Here is an 8721-nt window from a genome sequence, read left to right on the forward strand (position 1 = left end):
CGCCCGGCCAATGAAACATATTTCTATATTAAAATACGCACTGTGTGTGTGTGTGTATCCTTGTACCTTAAAGAGGAGCTTTAAAAATGTGCCTGTTGGGACCCGCAAACCTTCGTGTACCTCTGCCTGGATCCCAGCAGAGCGAGGACCCCGTGGGCGCTGCAGGGCAGGTTGGCGGCAGAGGCAGCGCCTGAGCAGGGAGGGGTGGCGAGCAAGGCCCCAGCAGCCTCCTGCCTTTCAGTCTCCTGCCAGCAGCTCCCACTGGCCACTTCCTGCAGGAACTGGCGGGAAGAGGGTGATGTCCCAGGCAGAGCACAGTGCTGGGCGCCAGCGGAGGACCACGGCACAGCCCACGTTTGCACTCTGCATCCTGTCCTCGGTGATTATCCTTCACTAACAGAAAGAATTTCTCACCCCAAACAGGGAAGAAACTATAGTGGCACTTCCCACAGAAATCGGAACTGTGTTGTGAGCCACTACTAATCCCTCCTTAGAGGTAGCAGGGAAGGAGAGGATCAAAGGAAATGGTAAATTAACCTGCAATATGCTGCGCTGCGTGTGGGAATAGAAGCTCCTGCTGCGGCTGGCCCACTCCTCATCCCTGCACCACGGAGGCTCTCCCGGAGGTGTGTCAGAACCCCAGCCTGACGACCAAGCTCTGTCCACTGCCCACCACAGACAGCCACCACTTGAGCCTAGATGTGTGCACGCAGTGGCAGCGTACACCCAGGAGGGAGACCCCAGGAAGAGGCCTGCCATCTAGGAAGCAGGCTCAGGCCTGTGTGGGCAGCAACCTAGAGGGAAGGGGTTAGGTGCTGAGGGGCCATGTCCCTTGAGCTGGAGGAGGCCAGAGCGAGCCACCGCTTCTGCCAAGTAAGTAATCCATTCACAGGGCCTGGGGATTAGTATATGGCCCTCTTTGGGGGCCATCATTTAGCTACCACGGGATGCAAGAAGAAACACCACCCCTGTGACTTTTTTTAATGGTGATGTTAATTTCAGTTCCCCCAGGGATCTACAGCATGGGCCTCAGGACAGAGCTCCTGGGTCGGGGCAGTGCCAGCCCGCACTGCAGGAGCAGGTCAGGGGCCTGCATTGGTGAGAACAGCTCCTGCATTCGTGTGCTAGGGCTGCTGTAAGGAGGTGCCACCGACGGGGCATGAATGCAGCAGCGTGTGGTCCCACAGTTCCGGAGGCTCCAGCTGTCCACAGGGCTGGTTCCTTCTGAGGCGGTGCCGGGGAATCTGGCCTCTCCTCCACTCTCCAGGGGTTTGCTGGCTATCTTTGCTGTTCCTTGGCTGCTGGAGGCAGCGGCCCGATCTCTGCCCGAATCTTCACATGGCGTTCTCCCTGTGAGCTGTGTCCAAATTCCCCGTCTTTATAAGGACACAGTCACACAGGATTAGGGGCCCACACTCCCGGGATGACTCATTCTAACTTAATGAATCACATCTGCGAAGACCCTATTTCCAAACAAGGTCACATTCCAAGGTCCTGGGGGTTAGGCCTTCAGCATGTGAATTTGAGGGGACACAATTCAACACATAACAGCTCTGTCTCCCCACGCAGCCGATGTGCTCCTCCCTCTGCCACGCTTAGGCTGGGGTCTCTACGAGGCGCTTTGACCCGAGTCCTCACTCAGGCCAGCTATGAGCCTCACCTCTCTGTCTGTGGGAGCTGCCCTCGTTTTCCACTGACCTTTATTAGGTGACGTGGGAATATTAAGCAGTGCCCCAGAATCCCTGGGTTTTGACACAGTGCTTCCTCCCCACCTGAGGCAGCATTCCCACCTTCCTGCAGGGATTTCTCCGAGGAGATTCCTCTGCAGAGATCTGTGGCCAGCACGGCTCCCTTCTCCAGCGGTCAGCTGGGCAGCAAGCAGCCCCACATGGCCAGAGGGCATCTCTGCTCCTGTGTCTGGGCAGCTGACCGACATTCCCCAGAGGACCGGGAGCCAGGACTGCCACTCCTGTGACCCCACCTTACCAGAGTGGGAAAGAAAAATTCCTCAGTAGCTGATTAGCTGTCACGGCCACTCTGTGTAAGGACTGCAGAGGCGTGGCAAGGCCGTGACTGGCGTCCGTCCACAGAAGGCCTCTCACAGGCATGGCTACCTCCACTTCGGCATTCTGGCGGTGAGGAAACGGCCATCTAGGTCGGTCCAGGTTAGAAGCCTGTTCTGCCCCCCACCGGCCCGCATCTCAGTGTTAAGGGGTGCAGCCTCCCTGCTGGAGCCATTCCACCAGTCTGTCAGACCGCCTGCTTCTGGGTGAAGGGTGTGGAGTGACACCAGTGGAATTGATGGACACAAGCTTATCGCCACACTGGTTTTCCTCTGAAACAAGGCCCTGGATTACAAATGTCGTTTTGGAATCCCAAGGCAGTGAAGGAGGCCAAGGTTGGCATGTTGGCAAGAGGACTCTGCGAGGACCCATCCGTGCGCGGACTGGCTCTTGACAGAAGGCACACCATGTGCTCTGCCTGCTTCCTGGAGGCTGGCTGCCCTCCCCACAGAGGGTGGTGCCAGATCGGGGCTCAGACACCGTCCTTGCCGTTGGAAAGATGGGCGCCCAGCTGTCCATGCTGCTGGAAGGGTCTGGTGGGGGTGAACAGGCCACGGAGCCGGTGCGGCCACCATGCCTGTGACCTCGGCCACTTTGTGCAAAGCACTGCAGAGGCATGGCAAGGCCATGACGTGTCTGTCCACCGAAGGCCTCCCTGGTTTTGAGCCCCTCCTCTGAAGGGAATGCTTCCAGCACTTTCGTGGATTACAAATGTCTTCAGCCCCTGCCCTTTCAAGCAGTTCCTTAGCTCCCCTCCCCAGTCCACAGAGCCATCTCCTGCCTGTGAGCGAGGCCTAATCAACGTAAGTCTGTCCTCCAGGCCCTCCCTTCCCTCCAGGTGAGGTGCTGCTGGACGTCTGACCCCCGCTGAGATGGCCGCTCCCTGTTTTCCAGGCCATCTGTGCAGGGGTTATGGCACCAGTTCACCACACAGGCACCCGCAGGTGAACGAGTTCAGTGTCTGCTTTCTCTTCTATGAGTGAGTCGGGCGCAGCCCTGCGAGGCCAGGGGCGTACACAAAGGCACAAGAAACACCGGAACGGCAAGCACCTGCTCCAGCGAATCCCGGCGCCTCCCAGCCCTGCTCGGCCCCGTCTCATACATGCTGTCTTTATTTCATGACAGGAAGGCAGCCATGTGTGTGTAATTTTATGTTTGTGTGTTGAACATCACCAGGTTCATGGCGGGCTGCTCATGGAGTCCCTTGATGTTCTCCGATCAGCTCTTCAGGGCCGGGTAACCAAGCCAGGAGGGGCTTCTCAGTGGAGAACAGTTTTTGGCAGATGACAGCATGAGCTCATTCACTGCTTCTTGGGAATCTCCTAAGAGGGCTCACCAAAGGCCCATACAGAGTCTACATCTCTTTCTTTCTTTCTTTCTTTTGGCGGGGGCGGGGACGGTGTTTCACTGTCACCAGGCTGGAGTGCAGTGGTGCAATCTCTCGGCTCACTGCAACCTCCACCTCCCAGTTTCAAGCCAATTCTCCTGCCTCAACCTCCCGAGTAGCTGGGATTACAGCCGCCCGCCACCACGCCCAGCTAATTTTTTGTATTTTTAGTAGAGATGGGGTTTCACCATGTTATCCAGGCTGGTCTGAAACTCCTGACCTTGTGACCTGGCCGCCTCGGCCTCCCGAAGTGCTGGGATTACAGGTGTGAGCCACGGTCTTTTTTTTTTTTTCTTAAGACAGGGTCTCACTCTGTCACCCAGGCTGGAACGTGAATACAGCTCGCTGCAGCCTCTGGATCCTCCCACCTTGGTCGTTTTCCTCTTGTAAGGACCCTTGTAATGACACTGGGCTCAAATGAGTCATCCAGGATCCTCTCTTCATTTCAAGGACTTTAATCACACCTGAACACCGCTTCTGCCAAGTAAGTAATTCATTCACAGGGCCTGGGGATTAGGATATGGCCCTCTTTGGGGGCCATCATTTAGCTACCAGGGATGCAAGAAGAAACACCACCCCTGTGACTTTGGTGTCTTTAATGGTGATGTTAATTTCAGTTCCCCCAGGGATCTATTTCTTTAGCGAAATGTAGAATTTGGGCGAAGTTGGGGCGCAGTTTCAGGGTGTTCTGCTTGGCCTTTCCTACCTTATTAACTCTCATTCCATCAGTCACGGAGCCAATATGGAAGCTATGCCAGTGCCAAGTGTCTCCCCTCAATACGTTTGGAAGCTGGGGAAATAACCACAGGACAAGCCCACAGACCTGCAGGACCTGCCACAAGATGGACTTGGACCACCCCACAGGCTCTTTGACCTCCATAACCCTCTACTCTGCCCATGGTGGCATGTTGAGTCCCTGGGAAGAGTATCAAGTCAGAGTCAGTATGCAGTAACCCCTGAAGACCTGGCTGTGCTCTTTTCCCATTTCACAGTTCGCCTTGTGAGTGGCCACTGCTCCTCTGGGGAGGGATTGGAGAAAGACTTACAGCAGACACTTACGGCCCTGTTGTAGCATCCTGTCTCAGAGTGACACACTTAAGGAGCTTTGGTTCTATGAACTGCCTTAGGTTTAGGAAGTGGGTGAGAGTCTTGCATTCCCTGGATGGGAGCTAGAGTCAGGGTTCTGCTGCAACTAACCAACCAAGTGAACTGTTAGAGCCACTCCCAGCTGTTCAATCACAAGATTAAGTCAAGTCCTCCATGAGTGCACCCATGTGAACACATTTGTTCCGACCCAATCTTGTGTTTCCTTTCCTTGGTCCAATCCCTTTAAAAATCTATTCTCGGCCGGGCGCAGTGGCTCAAGCCTGTAATCCCAGCACTTTGGGAGGCCGAGCGGGCAGATCACGAGGTCAGGAGATTGAGACCATCCTGGCTAACATGGTGAAACCCTGTCTCTACTAAAAAAAAATACAAAAAACTAGCCGGGCGAGGTGGCAGGCGTCTGTAGTCCCAGCTACTCGGGAGGCTGAGGCAGGAGAATGGCGTAAATCTGGGAGGCGGAGCTTGCAGTGAGCTGAGATCTGGCCACTGCACTCCAGCCTGGGCAGCAGAGTGAGACTCCGCCTAAAAAAAAAAAAAAAAAAAGGCCGGGCGCGGTGGCTCACACCTGTAATCCCAGCACTTTGGGAGGCCGAGGTGGGCGGATCACAAGGTCAGGAGATCGAGACCACGGTGAAACCCCGTCTCTACTAAAAATACAAAAAATTAGCCCGGCGCGGTGGCAGGCGCCTGTAGTCCCAGCTACTCAGGAGGCTGAGGCAGGAGAATGGCGTAAACCCAGGAGGCGGAGCTTGCAGTGAGCCGAGATCGCGCCACTGCACTCCAGCCTGGGCGACAGAGCGAGACTCTGTCTCAAAAAACAAAAAACAAAAAACTATTCTCCCAAATACAATTAACCTGTAGGTTCTGCCCAATACAAATGAACAAGTTCTTCCTCCCTGAGCAGATTTGGCACTTCTCCCCTGGGCTATGCTGGGATTTGCCCTTGCTATTGGCCTAGAGGCAGCAGCGACAGCGGTGGGTCTGAGGAAGCGGTCTGCCTGTGGCTGTAGACGATCTGAATGCCTGGGTTGTTGCTGCGTGTCATGTTATCAATGTCCCACTGCCCCTTAGGGAGGACATTGGGCTGCCACCAGATGGGTGAACACTGCAGTGCCCAGGTCCCGTTTGGAAGATCTGTTTCCTGAGCCTGTTCCTTTCATCCGGTGCAAGGTCCATCAGTGGCAGGATCTGTCAGGTGTTGTCAGGAAGCACTACCCACCCCGGACCGTTCAAACGCAGAGACTACAAAAAGGATGACTTGTGGAGGTGTGAGGACGCCTTGGGAGGCAGATGAAGCACGGTGAGGCTCTGAGAGGCTCTCAAAAGCAGAAAACCATGCCTGTCTTTAGGGTTGAAAGACTAAAGGCACCAACTAATGTTTCCAGAGCCCACTGAGAACTGGGCCATGGAGGAGGGCTGCCCGGTGAAGGTTGTTCTCATGGACGGCTGTGGGTGCTGTGAGAAACTTGGCACTAATGCTGGAGGGAGCTAGAAAACTTATTTAAATCACCTATACATTCTCTCCCTCCAGCTCTTTGCTGGTGTCTCCCAGCTGGCATGGAAGCCCAAGTGGAGTGGTCTACAGCAGGCAGCCTCCCAGGGCACGCTGGGCAGAGACTCCATGTGCAGCAGCAAGGGGTTAAAGGAGAGCCAGAAAACAAGACCCCATGGGGCATCAGGCCAGCCGAAGGACACTCATCTTGGAGAGGAGCTTGAGCCATGGACTGCTGGTGGGCCTAAGGAAACAGGCAGCAGCTGCTCTTGGGCGGTCTCAGGAACTGAGGGTTCAGCTGCAGCTGTCTCTGTCCTGACACAAACATGACCTCCGCTTACATGGAGACTATCACATCGTGGGGAAAAGTGGCCCGGCCAGGGCAAGAGTGGGGACATTGCCCCACTCTGAGGGTCTTTGCCTCCCTTCCCCCACTTCCTTGCCCCCAACCAAGAAGGCCCATGGCCCAGGAGAGGAAGGTAAAAGGTAAAAATGTTGTCCCAGAGGCAGATCCATTGCTCTCCTTCTTCATCTAAGGTGCTAGAGTGAATGAGCAGACCACACCTCTGCTCCTATTTAGGTCCACTGAGTCACAGATGTGGCCAGCAATGAGGGATTAGTGAGGGATAGGGGTTTAGATTGGATCTGAGATGGATGTTTTAAACTAACTGGACTGTTTTGATATCTTAACATTGTGGACTGCCTGAGATGTAATTACAGGATGCAAAGAGGAAGAGGAATTGGACAGAACACAAGAAGTTTACATCCCAAGGAATTGAGATGCCTCCAAAAACAGGTATGGGGCCAGGCATGGTGGCTCACACCTGTAATCCCTGCACTTTGAGAGGCCAAGGTGGGCAGCTTGAGCCCAGGTATTTGAGACCAGCCTGGACAACATGATGAAACCTCATTTATATGAAAAATACAAAAGGCCGGGTGTGGTGGCTCATGCCTGTAATTCCAGCACTTTGGGAGGCCGAGGCAGGTGGATCACGAGGTCAGGAGTTCGCAACCAGCCTGGCCAAGATGGTGAAACCCTGTCTCTACTAAAAATACAAAAATTAGCTGGGCGTGGTGGCACATGCCTGTGATCTCAGCTACTCAGGAGGCTGAGGCAGGAGAATCGCTTGAACCTGGGAGGCGGAAGTTGCAGTGAGCCAAGGTGGCACCAGAGCACTCCCGCCTGGGCGACAGAGCTAGACTCTGTCTCAAAAAAAAAAAAGAAAAGAAAAGAAAAGAAAAATACAAAATTAGCTGGGCATGGGGCACGTGCCTGTGGTCCCAGCTACTCACTGGGATGTTGTATTAGTTCATTTTCATGCTGCTGATAAAGACATACATGAGACTGGGCAATTTACAAAAGAAGGAGCTTTATTGGACTTACAGTTCCATGTGGCTGGGGAGGCCTCACAATCATGGCAGAAGGGGAATGGCACATCTCACATGGTGATAGACAAGAGAGAGAAGGAGCTTATGCAGGGAAACTCCTCCTTATAAAACCATCAAATCTCATGAGACTTATTCACTGTCATGAGAACAGCATAGGAAAGACCTGTCCCCATGATTCAATTACCTCTCACCAGGTCCCTTCCACAACACATGGGAATTCAAGCTGAGATTTGGGTAGCGACACAGCCAAATCATATCAGAGGCCAAGGTGGGAGGATTGCTTGAACCCAGGAGGCAAGGTTGCAGTGAGCCAAGATCATGCCACTGCACTCCAGCCTGAGTGACAGAGAGAGACCCCCATCTCAAAAAAAAAAAAAACCCACCAAAAATAAAATTAAAAAAAAAACCCATATATATACAGATGATTGGATGGGTCAGGGATGGATGAATGGTTGGATGGGTGGATGGATGGACACTGGATGGGTGGATACTGGATGGATGGATGGATGGATACTAGATGGTAGGATAAATATTCGGGTGGTGGATGGTTGGATGGATGGTAGGATGTGGATGGTGGATGACTGGCTGGATGGATAGTAGGATGGATGGATGGATGGATGTTGGATGGACGGATGAATAGTAGGGTGGTAAATGGGTAGATAAATGGTTGGATGGATAGTAGGATGGTGGATGGTTGGATGGATGAGGGTTAGATGAATGCATATTGGCTGGATGATAGAACGGTGGATGGATACATGGGTGGTAGGATGGTAGGTGGTTAGATAAATGGTTAGATGGATAGTAGAATGGTGAATGGTTGGATGGATGGATTGATGGATGGATGGTAAGATGGTGGATGTTTGGATGAATGGTTGGATGGATGGTAGACTGGTGGATGGTTGCATGGTTGGGTGGGTGGATGTATGGTTGGGTGGTGAATGGTTGGATGAATTGATGGATGGATGGTAGGATGGGTGAATGGTTGGATGGATTGATGGTGGATTGATGTCTGGATAGATGGTTGGTAGATGATAGGATGGATGGACAGTTGAATGAATGGTTGGAGGGATCGATGGATGGTTGGACAGATGGTTGAATAGATGATATGACGGGGATAAGGACAGATGCATAGGTGGGTGGAAAGATGAATGTTTAAAGATGGTTGGATAGGAAGATGATTGGATGGATGGAGGATCCCCCAGGGTTGCTCCCTGAGCAAACACGAGGAGGTTTGGAAATCTTGATCACAGGGGTCTGTGGGCCTGTCCTGTGGGTGAGAAGTCAAG

General features: G+C 53.3%; 1 long non-coding RNA gene across 1 annotated transcript; it reads right to left on the reverse strand.

Moving 5' to 3' along the window:
* Window positions 1–3296: 3296 nt before the first annotated feature.
* Window positions 3297–7842, reverse strand: LOC144330468 (uncharacterized). Its single transcript, XR_013396647.1, has 2 exons — window positions 7148–7842; window positions 3297–3552 (listed from the first exon to the last, which is right to left on the reverse strand). It is a non-coding gene; the product is annotated as an uncharacterized LOC144330468 (long non-coding RNA).
* Window positions 7843–8721: the final 879 nt, after the last annotated feature.

Source organism: Macaca mulatta, chromosome 7 (assembly GCF_049350105.2).
Source record: "Macaca mulatta isolate MMU2019108-1 chromosome 7, T2T-MMU8v2.0, whole genome shotgun sequence".
Taxonomy (NCBI): Eukaryota; Metazoa; Chordata; class Mammalia; order Primates; family Cercopithecidae; genus Macaca; species Macaca mulatta.